The sequence below is a fragment of the Podarcis bocagei genome, assembly GCF_964188305.1.
Source record: "Podarcis bocagei genome assembly, chromosome: 3".
Taxonomy (NCBI): domain Eukaryota; kingdom Metazoa; phylum Chordata; class Lepidosauria; order Squamata; family Lacertidae; genus Podarcis; species Podarcis bocagei.
The window spans coordinates 71207498-71229986 of NC_138127.1; the positions used below are offsets into that span (position 1 = coordinate 71207498).

A 22489-nucleotide genomic window follows, 5' to 3' on the forward strand; every position below is an offset into this window, starting at 1 on the left:
AGGTCAAAATCTAAGGTAATACTATGTTTAATTTAAGATATAAGTAACTGATGAAAAGTATGTTAAATTTAGAGGTATAGTATTTGAAAAGTACAAAATAAGGTACGAAACAAGGTAATAATTTGCTGATATCTTTATTATAAAGAATGCAGGGTAAGGGAGATGCGAGGAAGTCCAGTTAGTTATATAAAAAATGTGTTGAATGGTTGGTTTTCTTTTCTTCTTTTTCTTTTTTTCTTTTTCTTGTTCTTTTACTTTTTTCTTCAGTGTATGTTTCTAACTTTGTATTTGAAAACTTAATAAAATATTTATAAAAAAAGAAGAAGAGAAAATCCTTTCGCTTTTCTGGGGCGCAGGGAAGTCTCAGAGCCGGAGGTTGGGGAAGGGACCCCCTTTGCTCTGCCCTCTTCTCCCGTCTTAGATTTGCATGGGGGTCCCCGCCCAAGCTTGCCTGGCCACCGGGCCACACAAGGGCCGCGCTCTACGCGGCACACCTTGCTAGCCGCGCAGCTGTCCTCCGCGGCTGCGGAGCGGCCCTGCGCCGGTGCCCAGCCCCTCTGCGTGCCCGCTGCGCTGCCAATGACAAGCGGGCGACGTCGCGGGCGGGGAAGGCGTCGCTTTCTTTCCCGATCCTGCATCCTCCCAGTCTTCCAGCCCTTTTTTGGGTTGGAAGCTCGTCTCGTTCGCCCTTCTCCTTTCTTCACCCTGCGCGCAATTTCCCTCCCTCGTCTCCCTCCCCATTTCTCCTTCCTTCCTTCCTTCCTTCCTGACTGACTGACTGACGGGCTTGGGCTCAGGCTCAGGCTCGGGCTCGGGCTCCGGGTCGGGCTCAGGCTCAGGCTCGGGCTCGGGCAGCCACAGCGTCGGCGGTGTTGGCGATCGGCGGCGCGGGGGGATGGCCCTCCCGGGGGAGCCGGCGCTGCTCAATGGGGTTGCCAAGGAGACAGGCCGGCCGCCCCCCTCCCCCGGCCCGGCGCCCCCCGCCGCGCCGGTGCCCGTTATCGAGCTGGTGCGCGCCGGGCGCCCTATAAAAGCCGCGGACGCGCCCACCGCCGCCCGAGATTATTGGGGGGGCTGAGCCCCCCCAAACGAATTTTTGAGGGGGCTCGGGCCCCCTCAAGCCCCATGGAGTCGGCGCCTATGGATCTAAGAAGGGTTCGCCAAGGGCGCCAGAGGATAAAAGCAAGCGCCGGGCGCGCTAGGACCTGGGGATACTCAGCAGGCGCCCGAGCAGAAAAGTCTCGCCGGGACGAGCGAGCGAGCGAGCAGTCTGGTGGAAGGCGGCGAGTTTTCCGCGGGAGAGGCGGAGAAAGCGCTGGAGCCGGCGGCGAGGAGGCCGAGCCCTGGGCAACATGTAAGCGTGCGCGGTGGTGCCTCGGGGCTCCAGCTTGTGCTTCCTGCTTGCGTTTGGTTGAGCCGAGTTCCCTGCAGAGGGAACCTACAGGTTGTAAACACCCGGGGGTGGGGGGAGTGAAAGAAGCCGAGACGGGCGCCCTTCGTCCGGGGCTGGGGTAAGAGTCGTCCGCAGGGCTACCCGCTTCTCCCCGAGGGGCTCATTTCTGAACTGCGTCTGGGGGTGGGGGCGTCCTTTTTCCGGCTCCGACGCGCAAGGACGGATCTCGTTGGCGCACAGCCGCTGCTTCCAATGTGGAGCCTGGGCGCACGCCTGCTTGGCCGCGTCTGTCCCGGCACATGTCGTTCTTCTGAAAAGCAAGTCGGGCCGAGTGCTTTGGCGGGTGTGCCCGGAGGCACAGTTCCTCAGCAGCATGGAGAGGAGATTAGATCGCCCTTTACGCACGCCCTGCCGTGTTCTCGATCGCGGTGGATTTCCTACCCTTGTCACAGCTTCGGGAACTCAACGATCCCCGTTCATTGCTAGATGTGCACATCCAGGGAGAAATAAATCTCTTATGTTAGCTGGTGCAAGGTGCGCGTGCCCTCCAAAGTGTAATGGTGCGAAATCGCCCAGAGGGCATAAAGCGTCTGCTAAATTCTTAACTGGATTTGGCTGCAGAAAGCTTAGAAATTGCCCTTTGAAGCCTCCCAAAGATAAACTAGCTGATGCTCAGAAAGCTATCGGTTGACCTGATGCCGTTTGCTTGCCCGTTTGATGCAGCAGCAACAGTGCTTGGTTTTACCCCTTGGGTTGGGTGGAGTGGAATAAAACGGAGCTCCAGATACAATTGTGGTGTTCGGCGTAGCATGTCTGTGGCAGGGAACCAGAGAGCTTGCCTGGAAGTTGCATGTAAGTTGTTGACTCTGCTTCCTCCCTCAGGCTTTAATGCTGACTAAGTAATAGAACTTTGCCACTAATGTCTAGGCTAGGCTGCTTCTTTTTCTTTTTAAAGCCTGGAGGCGTGCCTCATGTTTGCTTTATCTTAGTCTAAACAAGGTTAAGAGTGTTGGGATATTCCATCAAGCAGGTGCAGAGCAGGCATCGGTGCTAAGTCTCCAGGGCTGGCTATGTGTACAGATCTCCAGGTTTTCAAGGTCACAGCTTTAAATACAAATCTGTGAAACACAAGGCCGTTTCTGTTGCACGCTAGCAGTGTCTTCATCCATTCTAATCCCCCCACCCCAATTTTCTTCTGTTGTTCTCTTTCCCCACTAGCCAGAGCTGTCCTAGGTCAACTGTGTTGGCATCTCAATGATGGAGCTGTGCCAGGTTTGGCCAATCGGCACAGGTGTTCAGAAGGGTTCCCAGGTTGCAATCCAGAGGTTGTGTACTGTAGATGATTTGTACTGTTTTTACAGGAGCAAAAGAGGAATCTGTTGTGGTTTCCCTTCTTCTGTTGCTCTCCTGATGCCTTTTGCCCATATGTTTCTGAACACCATTGCTGGAAACCACAGGAGGGGAGAGCACTGTTTCCATCAGGTCCTTCTCATAGGCACTTGGTGGTCCACTGTGAAACCAGGATGCTGGACTGGGTGGGCCACTGGCCTGATCCAGCAGGACTCTTATGTTCATATTCTTCTTCCACAAAGTTGGCAAGGTTTCCTTTTGCCCACATGCCCCTCTTGCTCTAAAAACTGTGTCTTCCCTTTGCATTTGACACCATTTTAAACAGAAGGGGTCTGTCACCATCACACTGAGCTCAGCTCAGAGTTCAATATGTAAATACATGTGGGTCGCCAGTGGTAACAAGGCAAAGGGAACTGCAGTTGCCAATGTACTGTGTGACCTTGGGAGGCGACTGATGCTCTTTGCTGAAATTTCCCTCCTTGCACCACCAGGGAGGCTACTGCCTTGCTGTGCAGGCTATGAGGCTCTGTTCAGGAGATGCAGAAGGTTGATTGCTGTTAGGCGTCCCGTTCCTCCTGAGCTTCCTTCCCTTCCAACTGCTATGGAGCTAATGTTGTGGGAGACCTGCCCTCCTCTCAAGCTTAAGCTTGATTTCCGACAGCTGTGAAACAAATGATTGGCGGGGACAAGAACCATGACAACAATCTCTTGTGCGAACGATGGCTGTTTTCACACATGCAGTTTAAAGTGGCCAAAATGCCCATTTGCAGGACAAATGCCTTTCCTGTTTTTCTCTTCCGCATGAAGAGTAACGTGAAGCATGCGCTTCTCTCCTTCTCTTTTAAGCATCATGTGTGAGATGCTGTCTATATAGACAGATATAGCTTAATACTGTCTGTACAATTGGATCCAAAGTTTCTGAATTAGCTGGGAGAAATATACCGGTAGGTGGTTTTGCTGCATTTTGGTAGGTTGTGATGATTTGCTCAAGTGTGGAAGACCAGATTCCCACTAAAAGATGAAGGCTCCTTTATCTCAAGCAGATTCCAGGGCACTAGTCTTGAATCCTGCGGTCAATGCATAAGCAGGAAATTCCATTTTATGGGTGGCTTTTGGAGCAAGGCATCACTGAACGGGTGAATTTGTACAAGGGTAGGCAGTCCTTCAGAGCCTCTCATGCACTGGGGCTCAGGCACAGTTGCTGTGCTCATGCAATCGTCATGGTAACGTACAGCTGTAATCTGCCCCCCCCCCCCGCAAGTCCTTCCTCTATGTGCTTATTCTAGCCTGGATAAAATAGCTTTTTGCATGAATACCGCAGCAAGGCAGTTCCTTGTGCTTCCAGCCCTGATCTGCTGATGATTGTGCTGGACAGCACCAGACACCTGTGGAGAAGTTAATGTTTCTTTATTGTCTAAAGCCAAATACCGAATACTGCAAATGCTGTCATTTTGGCGCTGTCGCTTTGGTGGAAAAATCAAGCTGTCTTAATTATCACTCTTTTAGCTACTGTTTTCTCTGTGAAATCATAGGACCCTGAGGTTTGTTTTTTTAAAACACACACACAGGTAATTTATTGCACAGCTTTTCAGATATCCATCCACTGATTTTTTCTCCAAAGGGGTGCAGCAATAATAATACATGCTTTTGACTAATAAAACCACTTTGCAAGAGCCTTGTAGGGTAGGCTGGTATTATTGTTTCCATATTGCAGATTCCCAGCTGACTCTGGCTGAGAGGGTGGATTGCTGTGAGTGCGGTTAAGAAGTGAATAGAGGACTTCTTGCTGATGGCTCAAACTCTTAAGTCACCGGATCCTAATTAGGTTTGGCCAGAGACGTGGATGTGATTGGATACTGCAGGCTAGCTGTCACCTTATTTCCCAAAATAGGTGGTAAATTCTAAGGCCAAACATACCTCTTAGGGCAATCTCAATTTACCAGTATATCCAAAGGAAAAGACATGTTGGAGGAAATTTGCGGCCTCCCCTTCATGGCTTCTCTGCTGATACCAGTGGCATACTGGAAAAGGGATGAAGCACCATCACTTATATCAAAGCAGGGGTGCTGATGTCCTATGCTGGAGCACTATTTGCCAATCAAACCTGTAAGTTATTCCTGAGAGAGGAATCCATTACATGAGCTAAGCAAGAGGAAGGAGCAGGTTACATTGGCATGCAGGGCTAAAGATTAAGCTGTGGCTTCTGTTTTGAAAACTTTTGACCAACCAAAATGGCACAGAATCGTGAGCAAGCTTTCAAGTCCACCAGAACGCGTCATCAGGCTGAATGTTAAGCCAAGTGCGTATGTGTGTGATTTAGAGAGAGAGACAAGTTGACTTAATGCCTGCATTAGTCAAAAGTTTGTTTTTGTTGTATGTATAGTCTTAGACGAGGTCTGGGAACCTGACATGGGGAAGTGCCTGCACTTCAGAATTTACTACTACACACTGCCTACCTTTTAACCTTTCTTTCAGCTCTTGCCTTTCTTAACACGTCCAATAGCAATCAGCCTTATCACCTTTTTGCTTTGCTAATCTGTCCCTGAAGTTCTTCTCTGTTTAATTCTCCCCATGCATCTTTCAGTGTAATTTCACTATCCTAGTAGCTTTCTGCTTTAACGTTCTCACCACATCAGTGCATCCATAACTCTGAGAACTGCCTTCAGGCATGTGACTCAGCGTGATTTTTGGCTGCTCAATCAGCTGCTATTTGAACTAGTCAAGTGATCCTTCCTTGAGGGGAGATCCCTACAGCTGAGGGTGAACAATTCCTGCCTGAGGAGAACACTACACGACAATTAACATCTCTTCCAAATTTAAAACTCTCCCAATGAGCATGACAAACAATTATAACTTAACACTGGAAAAAGTTTTGCTGTTTTGCGAGTTGTGAGAGAGATTTCTGCTGTTCCCATTTTACAGAACTCGGGCTGAGGAATCATCTAGTGAACTCATGCCTGGGCTGGGATCAGAATTCAAAGAATTTACTCACAAGGCCACAAAGATGGGCCTGCAGTTATGTCAAAAGGGTCTATAGCTCTCACCCCATGCTTTTGGGAAAGAAAATGCCATCTCTAGAAATCCCTCCCACCAAAGGTTTTTCAGGGGCTTATATTGTTTTCTTTTCAGTGCCAAGCGCAAGACATTTTAAAATACATTCTTTCTGCCTTTTAAAGTTCAGATGTTAACTTGCACTATTTTAAAAAGGGTTTTATTTATATTCAAGTGAAATTCAGCAACAAATGTCAACGCAAGGTAAATAGAAAAGAAAGAGAGATGTAAAAACAATTCAAAAACACAAAGTTCCCAGGGAACAAGCACAGTGCCTTATTCATCATATTGTCTACACTGGTGTGAATAACATTTAAACCAACTTCTGCAATATCTGTTCTCTTATTGCTGTATGGCTGATTATTTAGTTTTTGTATTTTTGAAAACCGTGTCTAAAGGAAAATAAATCCACCCAAGGAAACATTTTGGCAATGATACATAGAACAGCAGCAGAAATGGAAAGTGCAGAGGCCAAAGCTGGCATAAAAGCAGTTATAAAATAAATGTTTGTCCCAGTCACATTTCTCTAAAAGTGGTTGCTTTTTCTTTACTCTTTTAAGGGTCCAGTCCTCAAGTTATGTCGGCTTCAGAAGGTATGCTTCGGTCAATGGGATTACTTGGGAGATAAACTTGATTTATAATTTCTTTCTTAAAATGCTTCCCAGGACCTAAAATTACCAGCCAGTAGCAAAATCACATGCCCTGATTCTCTCTCCCTGGATCTTCTCTTTAAAATCCTATAGCTGTGACCCCATATGGACAGACCCCATAGCCCAGCTTTGGTTATCTACATTCTGGTAACCTCTAGGCTGAATAACTTTGATGCATTATATGTGGAGCTACCTTTGACGACAGTTTGGAAACTACAGCTAGTGAAGAATTAAGTGACCAGACTGCTGCCTGGATGTACATAACACCAATACTGTACTGGCCCAACTGCATTGGCTGCCAATTAGTTTCTAGGCTAAATTTAAGGTGCTGGTTTTGATAAAAGCCACTGGAGTGGGGTAGAATGTATTTTTTTTATGCTATTCCAGGATGGACACTTGTTATTGTTGTTTTTTAGTCATTTAGTCACGTCCGACTCTTCGTGACCCCATGGACCAGAGCACACCAGGCACTCCTGTCTTCCACTGTCTCCCACAGTTTGGTCAAACTCATGTTCGTAGCTTCAAGAACACTGTCCAACCATGTCGTCCCCTTCTCCTTGTGCCTTCAATCTTTCCCAACACCAGGGTCCTTTCCAGGGAGTCTTCTCTTCTCATGAGGTGGCCAAAGTATTGGAGCCTCAGCTTCACGATCTGTCCTTCCAGTGAGCACTCAGGGCTGATTTCCTTCAGAATGGAGAGGTTTGATCTTCTTGCAGTCCAGGAGACTCTCAAGAGTCTCCTCCAGCACCATAATTCAAAAGCATCAATTCTTCGGCCATCAGCCTACTTTATGGTCCAGCTCTCACTTCCATACAATACCATAGCTTTAATAATATGGACCTTTGTTGGCAAGGTGATGTCTCTGCTTTTTAAGATGCTGTCTAGGTTTGTCATTGCTTTTCTCCCAAGAAGCAGGCGTCTTTTCATTTTGTGACTGCTGTTAGCTTCTGCAGTGATCATGGAGCCCAAGAAAGTAAAATCTCTTGGACACTTTAAGTTAACAAATTTCTTCTATTTTCTGATATGTTTTTAATTTGGTAGTGTATGGTGTCGTCCCCCCAAAAAGTAAGTTACTTTGAGACAAACTTTTTTTTTTGTAGTAAACAGATAAATGTAATAAATAACAATGATGACACGGTTGACGCCAATGTGGAAAGTACAGGCGTATGGGCACTTCCCTGCGTATTTCCTCTGACAGGCCTTGCTCACAGTTTCTCCTTGTGTGGGAGGACAAATCTGCTAAGTCATGCAAAAGGGAAATACAATGCCGTCACGTGCTGCTCCCAGGGCCATGCCAGGATTTGGCTTTGGGCACATCGTGGCAGACTCTTGAAAAAAAAGCACTGGCATGTCGGTGCATGCCAGAAGTTGAATCCTGTGGGCAGCAGCAGCAGCACACGTACGTGACAAGTGTGTGGCCAGCAGAAGCAGCTTGGACATTAGGCATAGGGAATGCTTCTCTTTACGTGCGGCATGTCCAGATGAGCCACCCTAAATGGGAGCCAAAGAGAACAGGGACAATGGCCCTGTGCTATAACGTGGATGCCGTTGCCACAAGCAGATCTTGGAAGGTTTACCTCGGAGTTTAAAAAGTTTCTCCATTCTTTCGTCAGGCTATCGGAAGCGCTTAATTCTATAAGCCATTTAATCCAGCTCCTCATGTGCCTCATGTGACGTCTTGATCCTTGCTAGGGAAATAGCACAGTTCCTTTCCTTCTCCTCCATCCGCCTGTAACACCCCTTAGCAACAGAGAGTCCTGCTCTCCCATTTTAAAGGGTGGCAGAGCTTCCCAGGCTGCTCCAGCTAAGGTCAAAAAGTACTTTGTCTCTTTAACACCGCCTCTCTGCTTTCCCTATGGATCAGATGTATAAACATTGCACTGCCCTCCATAAAGCTATTACACCCACTGCCTGTTTTTGGGGGGGAAATGGGAAGCAACCGCAGTTTAAAGTTTCACGTAACTATCAGTTTACTTAAGCGCTGTGGCACAGCACATTTAGGATGCATGCAAAGTAGGCAGAGCGAGCTGGAGCAAAACGCTTCTCCTGTGGAAAGCATGAGTGGCTCCTGAGACAGTAAAATGACGAGATCTCTGCTCCCAGCAGTAAAGAATTAAGATGGAGCCGGTCACTTTAATGGCAGGGGGCGAGACAAAGGCATGTGTGTCTTTGATTTCTTGGCATAGGTTCAATGACTCTGGGAGGCAGGTTCACTAGAGAGACAGGGACTGGCCGAAGGTCACCCAGTGGCCGAGTGGGGATTTGAACCTGGGCCGTGCTGGTCCTGGTCTAGTTGCATTCTGACCATTGCATCACACAGGCTCTCCAACGAAAGACATGTTGCTGCCTTCTTGTTTTTTGTTTTAATTCAGAACAAAAATTCTGCACCACTAAAACACAGACATAACCCAATCCAAAGAAGTATCTAATAAATTTCACAGCACTTAATTTTAACTACTAAATAAAATGCAGCAGTCAATAGTTGGAAATCGAAGGGCACTGCTCAAAGAAATGAATGAAAATCTTCAGAATGACAGCATTATATGATGTTTTTAAAATTATCACCTCTCCAAATTATATTTATTTTTAAGAAGGGAAACCACGTTACTATTAAACTGAGGATGGTGCACCTGTAGCCCCCTGTATGTTGGGGGGCTACAGTTCCCACCACCTCTGACCATTAGTCATGCTGGCTGGGTTTGAGGGGAGTTGGGAGTCAGATTGCATGAGAGCCAAAGGTTCCCCATTACTGGTCTTCCACCTTGTTTTGGCACTCTGAATGTCTCAATTACTGCATCAGTTTTTCCAGCAGTAGTCCCTAGACTCTCCTTTTCATACCCATTTTTAAAGAAGATGGTAAAGGATTGTTGTTGTTTAGTCATTTAGTCGTATCCGACTCTTCATGACCCCATAGACCAGAGCATGCCAGGCACTCCTGTCTTCTGGTAAAGTAAAAAATGGGTGGATTTTGTTTTCCCCATTACTCCACATGTGATACAAAATACAAATTTTGCTATAATCTGTCCAGCATCGACTAGCAGATGCCTTACATTTAATCCTAATTGGAGTCAAGTGCTAGCATACTAAAAATAAACTATTGAATTTGTGCACAAAATGATTTCATCAAATGTTTCATCAAAGGCTTTCTCTTTTACTAAGAGCTTACAGAGAACCTTAAATTCCGATTTTCCATGAGTACTGGTTTTTAACTTGCACTTGATGGAATACTGTGTAGACTTCACTCGTGCACCCGTTGCTAGCTCTTATGTAATATGATCAAATCAGAGGGTGGGAAATGAGCAGAAGGGAGGACGTGTAGGTCAGAGTTCTGAAAAATCTGCAAGATCTCCATCTAGAAGATAAGTTTGTCACAAGCCATTTTACAGTTAATCAATGCTGATGTTTTGGTTGGTGGGCTGGGAACAGTGACGCTGCAAGAGATTAAAACAGACCAATCAGGGAAGGCAGAGAGACTTAAGATGTTTTGGTACTTGTGGCAGAAGATCCAAATGATACCCACAATGGGGGTGAATATGCACCAGTAAATTACATAATGGATAGATTACTGTACATTGATCTACTGTGCTGCAAACAACAATGTGAAAAAGGATCTCTTAATTATATTATGCTACTCTACTAGGAAGATGCATCTTGGGCCTGTTCATACCACTGACTGCTAAAGAAGGAATTGCAGCTTGTGTGAAGGACTATGCCAGGCTTCCTCAACCTTGGCCTTCCAGATGTTTTGAGACTACAATTCCCATCATCCCTGACCACTGGTCCTGCTAGCTAGGGATCATGGGAGTTGTAGGCCAAAAACAGCTGGAGGGCCAAGGTTGAGGAAGCCTGGACTATGCAATTCCCCACTGAGCCAACTATTTATGGTTTTACTTTTCTTTTTCTTTTTTTTAAGAAGTCCTGGAAAATTACCAGGCTTGCCCAAAGTTTAGCTTATTGCGCCACATTTCTCCTCTCCCTGAAGAAACGGAACACTTTGTGTTAGGCAATCTGATGAAATGCAGAGTACATATTCTTAAGGACCACTTGAAATAAGAGAAGCTAATTGGTTTCTAACTTTAATGAGATAAAGAAAATGAAATGGTGCCATTTCTTAGAGGCCTGGACTTTGCTTCTTGGCTCCTTGCACATCCTATGAACAAAAGCAGGGCCAGCGTCTTTATTTCTTTATTAGTTATGTGGCTAGTTACATTTTAAAATATAAATGTAAATGCCAGCATCAACAGTTGGCACCACTGGGCTTCTGCCATTGGTCCACAGCCCAGCAGGGGACCCAATGGCGACAGCCCACCCCCTGGGGGGGGGACCTCTTCCAGTTTGTTCCCTCCAGGGCTGGCCCAGGACATTTTGCAGCTACAGGCAATTCGGAAGATGCTGCCCGCAGGCGCCCCTCCCCTGTGCTGAAGGTGACTGAGAAGCAAAAGGAAGTTGAAGAGGAGTGGGCAGCAGGCAGGTACAGAGGAGGTGGTGTCAGGGCTTGAGTCAGGTGTAGGTCAGCAACAAAAAAAACCATAAATCACCCGAGACCAGTGAAGTTAAATCTTCAATCAAGGAAACAAAACCACAGCTCAGGCCTAGGGGTCTCGGCAACTCTACTTGGAGGTCTTGCCCCGACGACACAGTTGTGAGGACTGAAGGTCCCTGTCTTCCCACCCCTCCTTAAAGCTCTTCCTTTCCTGGGTCCCCCCCCCCCCGTCTCAAACTGCATCTGCACACAAGTAATCTGTGTTCTGGTCATTTCATTTCTCTGCCCGTTCTCAGACACCAGTGGGGAGGGGAGCTGGTTGCAGCAGGAGGGGGAGACTCCCTGGATTCTTCAGCAGCCTCTTGACCCCCATCCTCTTCAGCCTCTGCTTCTGCCTCAGAGTCTGGACTGCACTTTGCCACAGACTCTTCCTGCTCATGAAACCCTGTTGCCACGCCAGCTGCCGACACTCCCCCCCCCAGTCTTTTCTTTCTATGACCACTCATTGTCATAGAATCATAGAATCTTAGAGTTGGAAAAGACCCAAACGTCATCTAGTCCAACCCCCCAAGATGCTGGAATCTCAGATAAAGCACCCGCCACCAATCCCCTGGCTCTGAGTCTTCTTCCCCTGGGGGGTTCGCTAGGGGGTTCCCCGGCTGGTGTCTCCCACCACTCCTCTGCAACCAGCCAGTCCATGACAGGTGGGTGGACATGGGAGACGAGACGAGATCCTTGGAGGCTGGATCTGCCACCTAAGGCAACTGCTTCACCTTGTCTCTGTCAGGAGCTCGTCCTACTCTCCAGTAGGACCCTGCCAGGGACACATGCCCAATTGGCATGTTCGCACCCTCCTGGTCGATCGTTCGGGAGCTTCAAAAGCTTTCTTCTGCCTGAACATCACAGCGAATGATGCCAAGAGACTTAGGGATCCGCAGAGTCATCGCAGCTCGCATAACAGACCTCAGCAACTGAGCGTTTTGGCTAATCTACTTTATTTACATACATTACATACGGAGCACTGCAACATGGCTCCCTCTCTCTCTAGCATCAGACAGCAAAGAGAAAAAGAACAAAGGACAATAGTCCCACTTCACGGAACACAGTAACACAAACATCCTGTCTCCGTCACTTCCCACTTTGTGGAGTCAAAACATACACCGTCATGTGATAGACAACAATCCCATGACTGCAATCACGGAGCAGGAATTCTAACAGTCTCATGGGCTGGCTAGCTCTGGCTCACTACCTCTCAAGCTGACCCAGACAACAGATGTGGTGGGAAGAAGGAGCAATAGATGCCACTGCCTGCTTGCTCACTGGCTCTCTGCCTGGAAAAGAAGAGTGTGGTCATGCCAATGGGGAGGAGGAGGAGCAGGTGGTGAGGATGGTAGTGAGAAGGGATTCTCACTGAGAGGGGTGGAGATGGCCTTGCCCTAGGTGGGTCTCATCAATCTGGAGTGGAGGCTGAATTAAGACAAGCCTTGCAGTGAGCCAAGTACTAGGTTGTGCTATAGTAATACTTTTCACTTGTGAGCTACTAAGGAGCGCTCTGCAGAGGCCTGCCATGGGCACAGCTTGTCCTTTCATACCATTTCACACAGCTGCCACTGACAACTGCCAGCTGGTCCTGCAAAATCCTGGCAGCCGAGGAGAGTTTATAGAGCAGGAGGACAAATCCCTGAATCCCCATCATTGTATCCTTCCCTGGATCATCTGGTCTAAGGATATATAGTACAGACTGCATACCTGCTCCTGAAATCTCCCAGTAGAATTAGACTACCCTGTAATAGGAGCATGTGGCGGGAGTTTTTTCTCCTGTTTCTGGAAAGCTACTAATCCATTTTCAGCTGTTTTTAATTGCACCTTAATTGAAAGTGAGCGGGCTGCTTTATGTTTGACTTTAATATATTGTTGGCTGGCCTCGGGAAAGGTCAGTCTTTGAAGTGAGAGATCTGGCTTAATGCACAACTAGAGGTGAGGCTGAGTGAAGGCAGGGAGGTCAACACTAGGGGGAGCCAGAGCCAATGAATACTAGTCTTCACCCCACCCCTCCATTCTGAGATCTATACAGACAAAACTGTGACACAGGCGGAAGAAGCTGACAGCCAGTGCTGCCCCTTGGGCTAGAACACAGGCAGGTGAGGTCTGGCTGAGGTTGTGGGGGCAATGCCCCATTGCCCCGTTCACCCTCTACTGGTGAGGGTGGCTCTGTGGCACAAGACCCTTATCCTAAGCTCAGGACTCTACATTGGCTCTTTTGCTCCCTGCTGGTCTTTGGCCTCCACTTAATTTTATGGCCTAAGAGCTTGGCTAAAGTCCAATGGTGCTCCTTCGCTGGAGTCTGGCTCCACTTGCCAGCCAAGGAGCTGCTCCTCCTGTACAACAGCTTAATAGACCCGATGACCTTGGAGCCAGGACATGCCGATTTCCTTGTTGAGCAGGTCTGTCGGCTCCCTAGTTTGCCAACATCCCAGGGCAGGGGGCAGTAATGTAACCGGCCAAGTCTTTGATGGGCTCAAGGTGATCTAGGTTGGGGTGTCAAACTCAAATTGTTCAGAAGGCCACACTTCTATTTTTGGTACCTCAAGAGAATCACATTGCTATCCCTCTCTTTACAATTTTAAGCCTGTATTATTATTATTATTATTATTATTATTATTATTATTATTATTATTATTATTATTATTATTTATTAATTTATTAAAGAAAAATATTTTAAAGTCATAATACAAGCTATACTACAAAAAAGGAAACAGAGAAGAAAAAAATACATTATCTTATCTGTAAGTTGGAACATACCGTAAATGATATCTACTCTTCCATAAATCTCTCAATTTACATTCATAAGACAAAAGTTATATATACACACACACAATATAAATAATAAGAGGAATAGTAATATGGCTTTTGTTAATATGTAATAGAATTTGCAATCTTTAAGCCCTCTCTGTTTGCTCTCTTAGTGATGTTTGCATTACTTTGCTTTAACTCCGTTTACTTTGTAAAACTCTCTTCTTTCTCTCTATGCTCCCTCTGTACCATCTTTGACTTCTCTCTGTTAGATGTCTCTTTTCCTCTCCACTCATTAGCAGGCCCTCTCCTCTCTCTTTGCAGTGTGTGTGTGTGTGTGTGTGTGTGTGTGTGTGTGTCTGTGTGTCTGTCTGTCTGTTTGTCTGTGTCTTCTTGCACCGCCAGTGTCTGCAGCCCTATCCCATGTTATCCCCTGTCTATTTCTGTTACCCCCTCTTTTCTTAGGACCACAAATATATAGAAAGCTGCCTTTTGCAGAGTCCATCTAGCTCAGTACTGACCACACTGACTGGCAGCAGCTCTCCAGGACTTCAGGCAGAGGGTCTTTCCCAGCCCTACCTGGAGTTGCTGGGGATTGAACCTGGGACCCTCTGCGTGCAAGGCAGATGCTCTATAATTGAACTACACCCCTTCCTGTTCTTCACCCCAGAGGTCATCCAACATTCCATAGTTGAGTTTCTTGCATTTCAGGGGGCTGAACAAGACAATCCTCAGGATCTCTTCCGATACTACAGTTCCATTATTAGGTATCATAACAGTTTGTTCCAGAGTGGTATAGAACGGCTCTCGCCTCATCACAGCAATTCAAAAGAACATATTCATTATGCAAAATCAATGCAGGGGGGGGGAACCGCCCTCGTGACAAATGGGCTTGGGAGGTGTAGTTTCTTTCATTATGATTACAACCTGCTTTTCTTCCACATGGAATTCAAGGCAGTTGGTGCCCAAGGAAGTTCACAGAGAGTCTCCCATCCAGGCACTGGCCGGATCCAGACCAGCTTAGTGTCATGTGATGTCAGATCATGCCCTGTGCAGTCTAGCCATCCTCATCTTTGAAGGTGGCTGGTGGAGATGGTCTCGCATGCTTAAGAGAGGCATTTTGATTTCAATGGCTAGGAGGAACAGGGAAATTCCAAGGCTGAAAATGTATGTTAAATTTGAATTAATTGGAGGTTCATTTGTTTTATAAAAAAATGAAAATCAATAAAAAAATTCATAGGCATAAAAGAGAGAACTTCTGCAGCCTCCAGAGTGGAATTCCTGCCATGGGGCTCTTTTGGAGGGTACTTGAGATGGGACATCAACCAGTTTGCCTCTTCTGTGTCATGAGAATTCAGAGGTGAGACACAAGGTCTTCTCTTTCTGCAATAGAGATGGCCAACTACATTTTGCTGCCTGTGCCAAAGGAACACAGGAAACCCAGAAATGTAGGCATCTGCCTCTTACTGAGTCAGACCACTGGTCCGTCAAGCTCAGTATCGCCCATCCTGACTAACAGTGGCTCTTCAGAATTTCAGGCAATGAGTCTTTCCCAGCCCTACTTGAAAGATGCTGAGGATTGCATCTGGGACTTCCTTCATGCATAGCGGATGCTCTACTACAGAGCTATGGCCCTTCCTCAAAAGTGTTCCCCATCCCATATGCAAAAGCCAGCTGACCTGGCAACTGAATCTTATTTCAGCACTGATGATGGGACATTGCCCTTTATTGTAGCAGCAGGTGAGCTTATGGGGCAGGTGACATGGTGCCCAGAGCTCTCTCCTCCAACACCGCACCCCAGCATCCTTTGCCACCTTGTTCTTCCTACTGGTAGGACCGGCACCCCTACTAATATTTTAGTTGTGATAACTTGTGAGTTTTCAGTTTGAAAAACTGGAACCACGATCTCGTGTCAGATTGAGGCTCCAGTATCGCACTGTTCCTACAAGCAGACTGTGAATGTGAGCAAGATTTTGTGGAAGGTCAGCTGGCAGGCAAATATCAGTAAAGACACAACCTCATTGTATTGGGAAAGTGTGGAAACAACTTTTGAATCCATACAAGCTATTTATTAATCCTAGTAGGTGAACTGAAACTGTTTTAAGTGTCAGTCATCTTGGTCGTTTGAGCTCCCAGGCTATTAACTTCTGGGAAATAACGTCAGCTGTGAGAAGGAGCTGCCATGAGATCCATTTTGGCTTAATATTTACCTCATGTCTGAATATATACCACACCCCATATCCATGGTTTATGAGATTCCGGTGAGTCAGAATCTTGCAATGCAATTGTGTGGAATGTGCACAGCTGAGAGTCTGCATGCGTGATGGTGGTGCCCCCGACAGAGTTAAAGCCTGAGCTACGGACAATGTAGGTTTGTTTCTGCTTATTGAGCCAGAAAGGCAATGCTCAAATTCCTGCTTGTTCCAATATAGAGAAATGACAGCTCCCACTGGAAGCCTGCAAGACCCCAGAGAGCCTCCACAGACAACAATCTCAAGATTCTATCAGCTAGAAGGTTGAAAATACCAGTAGCTTAGGGAGGGTTGAGCGTGAACTGTGATTGTCATCCCAAATGACGGGCATGCATTTGCTCAGCCAGAAGGGCTCATTTCGTGATGGTGCCACAGGATACAATTGACATGTCTCCCGGACTGCCTTATCTGTTGAGTAGGGAACCTGTTTTCCCCAGCAGAGGGCAGTCATTTCATGTATGTACTGTATTGGATTGGCATTTTGATAGCACCCAGGATTAAGTGGAACTTTGTGATACTGTATATAATCTCACTATCCACTGTACAATTTCAGCCTGTAGCTTTCTTAATGTTACTTATGCATATACATGAAGCACAGGGATCACTCAAAATTAATTTGCCACCCAGTAACATAGCAAACTAATGACCCTTTCAACATTTTAGAAACACAAAATGAGTAAAAAATTATTGCAACTGCAATATAATAATGGGTATTGCTAACTATAATTAGCTTCATTATTAACTATTGAAGAATTGCCCTTATTTAGTAGCATTCATTACTATCATCTTTTGTGTTATTTCAGTGCAGATTGCACTGCATTGGCAGAGAACAAATCAATTTTAATTCAGTCTCTCAAGGAGGTCTGGATACATACGGTAATTCATGCCAAAATTAGGGTTATTCACTGTGATTTTATTATGAGAAATAATCCATGGGAATAAAACAAATGGATAAATTGCATCCATAAGAAGTGTACTATTTATTAAGAGCCAGGCTCCGATATATAAAATTAGGGATGGGTAGCAGCTTGATTCAAAGTATACATAATATGGTGACAGACCACCTAATGGCATTTCCGTCCTACAATCACTTACGGCTCACAATGAGCAAAAAACCCCACCCATCATGCATGTGAGATATGTTGTATAACACATCTTTTATAATAGCAAATTATATCAGTACTCCCCTTATCCTTGTACAATATCTCACTTATGTTTTTTGGTATCACATGTGTATCAGAGCTTAGCTTGCCTGCAATGACTGTGGATTAGAGTTGAAGTGTGTGTGTATATAGTTGTACAATCCTATACATGTTTAAGTAAGTCTCATGGGTCTCAGATGAGCTTACTCCCAGCTGTGGGTAGAGGACTGCAGCCAATTGCATCTTTGTACGATGGTGGTACTTAGGCTTTAATAACCTGGCACCTATTATTGTGCCATTTTTACAAATACATAAGCTCCCAGGCTTTTTCAAATATTGGATGAGCTGATTTTTAACACTCTTTCCATTCTGTTGCTTTTAGTGTGTGTGTGTCCATCGGCCTATTGCAACAATTGTTTTTTATATTATTTTTCTTTAACAGTTTAACATTGAATATGTAACTTTATTTAAAGTTTAATATTATTAATTAAGACTTGTATACATGGCAGCCATAGGTGACAAGGAATTGCAGGAAGGCAAGCGCATAGCATGCCTTGGGGGGTGTGGAACTGTTATTATACAGGAGCCTTGGATTTGGGGGAAATGTGTACTAGGAAGGAGAAGGGGAACAGAGGGAGAACCCCGTGTGGTGCTGGCAAGAGGAGGCTGCACTAGGAGCCATGATGATGGGTGCTACTTTGCACCCAAGCTTGCTGAAGAGAGGGGCCACGAGATACATTATTGAGGTACAATGTTCTGTACCTCCTCCGCTGCAGACTCCCAGGTGTAAAAATGTGGTAATAAACCATATATCTTAAAGATATTAGCCTCCACTGTGCCTCAATCTCTCCATTCCTGGGTAGCATCTAGAATCCCTGGAATCTGTAACCACTCATGGAGACGGGCCGTGTGCAGTCATTGCAGCAGATCTACTAGCCTGTCTCCTATAGGCCTTCTCGGTATAGCCCAGTTCACTGTTGGTATGTTTTACGCTGACACTGCTGCTTCTCTTTGTTTTTGCAGACAAATGAGTCATGGCCTTGTTTCTTCAGGCCTTTCTTGATGCTCCCCTGCCCCTTTGTGGATATATTGGCTCATAAGGAGCTTCTTAAAAGCAATGTTGGATGAATTAAAAACAACATTCTCCTTCTGCTTCACTTTCGCAAACCAATAAAATAACGTTTCCAACCTCTCTGTCTTCTCTCCCCAGCACTGGCCAATTGTTAAGTGAATACTTTTACAACCCATGCACCAAATTGGCCGTCGTATAAGTCAAAGCGAGAGAGTTTGCTGGAATTTTGGGGGTGGGGGAGAGGAGGGTATTTGCCCTTAAAGAGCAGCAGATAGTCAGTTTCTATAGTTACCACAGCAGTGCTTTTTTCTGCACCCTTCAATAAATCCCAAATCATGGTGCACCTCTTGTTCTCCCCTCCCCCTTCATTTCCCTTGGACAAGAGAAGGAATATAAGGATTTGCTACAATTTCAAATTTAATTTTTAAAAAGCATGCTACCCAAGCCCTAGGTTCCAAGTCCTCAAGGTTGCAGGGACAATGCTGACAATATTGTCAAATGTTGTTGCAGCTACATTATCTATGCAATAATTTTTCTTTCCATTTAACCCTTTCCCCTCTCCACCCCTGAGCATGCACTCTCTTCTTTCTGCAAGCTCCTCTTTTACTGATCCCCCCCTATTCATTCTCTACCATCTCAGAGATTGGGGTGGCGTGCAACAATATATAAATTTATAAATATGTGTGGAGAAAGAGTTAATCACCTTGCCCCTGCCCCTTCGCTGCCCCATGTACCTAATGCTCCCCAGGCTGTTTGATGAAATTGAAGGATACACGATTGGGCCTCCAAATTTTCAAGTCATTTGGGCCATGGAATCAAACGAGCCATGACAGCAATCAACTAGTGTCCTGATAATGCACCCAGCAGCCATTTGTGCCAAGAAGCGTAGCTTGGCCTTGCTTCCTGGATAATGGGATCCTAATGACCAGAGGGTTTGTACCTTTTCCCCTGTTCTCAGTTGTTTAGCAGCCATGGCAGAATGAACCCTTGGCAGCAATCTAGGACTGAGGATTTTACGGGAGCAGCAGAGAAACTGGGGCAAATAGCCCTGCATGAATTTGGGCTTAACACTGCTAATGGATCTCTGCAATAGGAGCAGTTTGTTTGTGAGTGAGCCTTGAATTTTGCTTAGTATATGTGTATATTTCCCCCCTCTCAACACTGCTAATAGCTGCTTTGGCAGATGGCATATAGGTCTGGGAAATGGTGTGTGAGACAGGCTAAACACTATGACCGCTGCTCCCTCTGTTTAATTAGATGTTTGCAGACAACAAAGGCTGAGTGAAGTCCTGAAATAATTTTCAGCAGTTAAACTCATAATCCATTTATGTTAATTTTCATTTTATTTCTATATTTGGATACTGCTTTAGAGTTGTCATTTGCAGGAAGATATTTATAGAGCATTTTGCACTTCTTTCCTAAATCTACTGTCCTTGAAGTAAGTCCTGTTGACTTTCAGAAGGATTAACTTACAAAATGAGTGATTTAGAATTGCAGCTGTGGACAATATTGCTGCTTTGGGTTTTCATTTTACAGGATGTTGCTACAAGAACATCTCTAGAGAAAATGAATTACTTCCAAATTCTGGCACCAGCCTTTCCTCAGGATTGGGGGTGTGCTGAGTAATTACAATCGTTTCATATGATGATTCCTAGTTAGAATGAGTGAGAATTCACTTTGTGTTTATTATTTGATATTATATGCAGAACTGCATTTAACCCCCAATCCTCAGCTTTCACTGTGAGCTGGCACTAATGGAGGCAAAACTCTCCATAGAGTAGTTCCTTTTCTTGGAACTTCTTTTCTCTTGCAAGTGAAATGACGATTTATCATGCTTTTGAGGATTAAAAGATCTTTTACGTATGCCTAAAACTATCATAATCTTCATAACCTTATTGAGCGAATAGTGTGTTTCCTTCCCTTTGCATTCCTGATATAAAGGCTAAATAAAAGCCAGTGTGGTGTAGTCGTCAGAGTTCAAATCTGGCAGGGTTCAAATCCCCCACTCAGCCATGAAGGTCACAGGGGTGATCTCAGGCCACTCACTGCCTATAAGCCCAACCTACCCACAGGGTTGTTGTTAGGATAAAAGAGGGGTGGGGAGAACAATTTCTGCTTTGAGGGGTCTTTTTTCTACATTCAAGCAGTATGTAAATTTTATGAAATAACAAATAACTATGTAGTCATCTTGAACACCTTGGAGGAAAGGTAAGATATAAATGCAACAACAACTTTTAAAGTAAAAAACAAGTCTTGCGGCACCTAGTACGTAAGGCAGGCATAGGCAAACTCTTACCCTCCAGATGTTTTGAGACTACAATTCCCATCATCCCTGACCACTGGTCCTTTTATCTAGGGATAAAACATATGCTTTGAATGCAGAATGTCCCAGGTTCAATTCCCATCATCTCCAGTTAGGATTGGGATATTCCTGTCTGAAACCCTGGAGAACTGCTGCCAATGAGTATAGATTGGAATCCATGGATGACCAAGATGAAGATTACATTTGCAAGCCTATCTGTGAGCTGCCCTGAGTCCCTGTCAAGCAAAAAAGGTGGGGTATCACTTAATAAATAAAAATAATAAAATTTAAATAGGTCTTGTTTCCATCCACAACCAAGGTTGAAAGGAGGACTCATAGGACCTTGATTTGTATGGTAACTACAATTAACTACATCCAGTGTAAAGACAGCGAAGAGTCTACTAACACAACTACTACTTCTCTGGAAATCACTCACTATTGATCATTAACATGGGTGGATCAATTACACTGATAGCCGACTCTGTGACTCCATTTGGTGTCATGACCTGTTTTGAGAACACTACCTGTGTGATGACATTTTGAGGTCCTGTTCTGCTTAGCCTTTCCTTGTATTCCTTTTCTCATGAGGCCTCATCAGAGAATGCTAAGTGCCATCAAGCCTCTTTGTGAATTCCAGTCTGCTAACAGACTATACTGCCTTGCTACCATGGCTTGCCAGATATTATTCAAACAGTAAGTTAAGCTGGTTCTTGGCATTCAGGGAAGTCCTGGTTGCAGTAATTATCTATTTTACCAGCTTCATGATGGGCCTTGTTTTCCCATTGAAAGAAGAGGTTGACAAACCCCAGACTGCTCCCTTATTTTCTTTTTTTTCCTGTGGAAACCCAGATTCATATATGGGAGGTGCATTTTGCACAGATGCAACCCTTCACCCTGTGAACAGGATTGCTGAGGCCAGTGTCTTTGGGTCTGCCTTTCTGAGCCTATCTCAGAGTAAGCCCTGACAGCCAGGGTGAAGCCTGAAAGGGGAGAAAATAGTCTGTTCTGCATCTAGATTGCTCATTATAGAAGTGAGTGTCTCCATGCTATCCTCTGAAATATGCAGTTGAACACCACCCCAATCTCTGAGCAGTGCAAGATTTCAGGGGTTCCAGGTGCTCATCCAGGGTCCGTGTTTCCTCTTGCAAATGAGGCACAGCAGAGACTGTGGTGTCTTTGTGGTATATGGTCTATTTACACTTATATGCGACCTGATCCTATGTTGGAGGGGTTCACACCATTAACATCCCCAAAAGCTCTTCTCTCATAGCCACAGCCTTGGATTCAAATACACAGCAAACATTGTGCTCTCTCTCTTCCTTTTCCAGTCTGCAACACACACACACACATACCCACCGCTAGGTTTCATCACAACCAACTCTCAATCCTGACTTTGGTCCTTCCCACTATCTAAGAGCTGGAGGTGGGGCCCCACTCATTTGCCATCTGGTACAGAGCCCCTCTCAACTTTCATAATGGGGTATCACTCTTCCTTTGTTTTCTTAATGGCTTATCACCCCAGGTGATTACCTCAACAGGAAACTAGCCTGGGTTATATTTTACCACTTGCTGAATGAATGTTCAGTGTCTGGCACCCAGTTTAACACTCCAAGCCTTGATTAAATTCTAACACTTACTAGATCCAGGAATTATATGTGCCTCAACTCAAAACAATACTGATGCCCTGAAAATCTCTGGAAAAGCACATAAACCCTGGCATCTCCTCCTAGCAAGGATGCAAGGCAGAAAGTGGTTCCTTAAGCAGGGAAGAGGCTTTCTGTGTGTGGCATAAGGCTCTGGAAACTTATTCACATTCAGACCCTGTCCTGGGTGTTTGGAAATAGCAATGACCCACTTTGTCGTCTGGGCTCCTGAATGGAGAGGCTTGAAGAGAGCAAAAGACAAGGAGGGTAGGTAGGAGGAAGCAGAACATTAGGGGCAGGGGCAGTGGGTGAGGGGTGGCACAGCTGCCAGCCAGAGTGAAATGTGTGCCAATTAGAA

General features: G+C 45.5%; 1 protein-coding gene and 1 long non-coding RNA gene across 2 annotated transcripts in view; one reads left to right on the forward strand and one right to left on the reverse strand.

Annotated features, from left to right (window-relative positions):
• Positions 1–22489, reverse strand: part of LOC308583396 — a 443390-nt gene that overhangs the window by 419506 nt on the left and 1395 nt on the right. Inside the window, exon 2 of the long non-coding RNA XR_014006195.1 lies at positions 9695–9875. This is a non-coding gene — a long non-coding RNA (uncharacterized lncRNA). The remainder of the gene's footprint in view (positions 1–9694; positions 9876–22489) is intronic.
• The window catches only part of SLC29A1 (solute carrier family 29 member 1 (Augustine blood group)), an 81043-nt gene continuing 59754 nt past the window's right edge, over positions 1201–22489 (forward strand). Inside the window, exon 1 of the mRNA XM_081187283.1 lies at positions 1201–1354. The gene's annotated coding sequence lies outside the window, so the exon portion shown is untranslated. The remainder of the gene's footprint in view (positions 1355–22489) is intronic.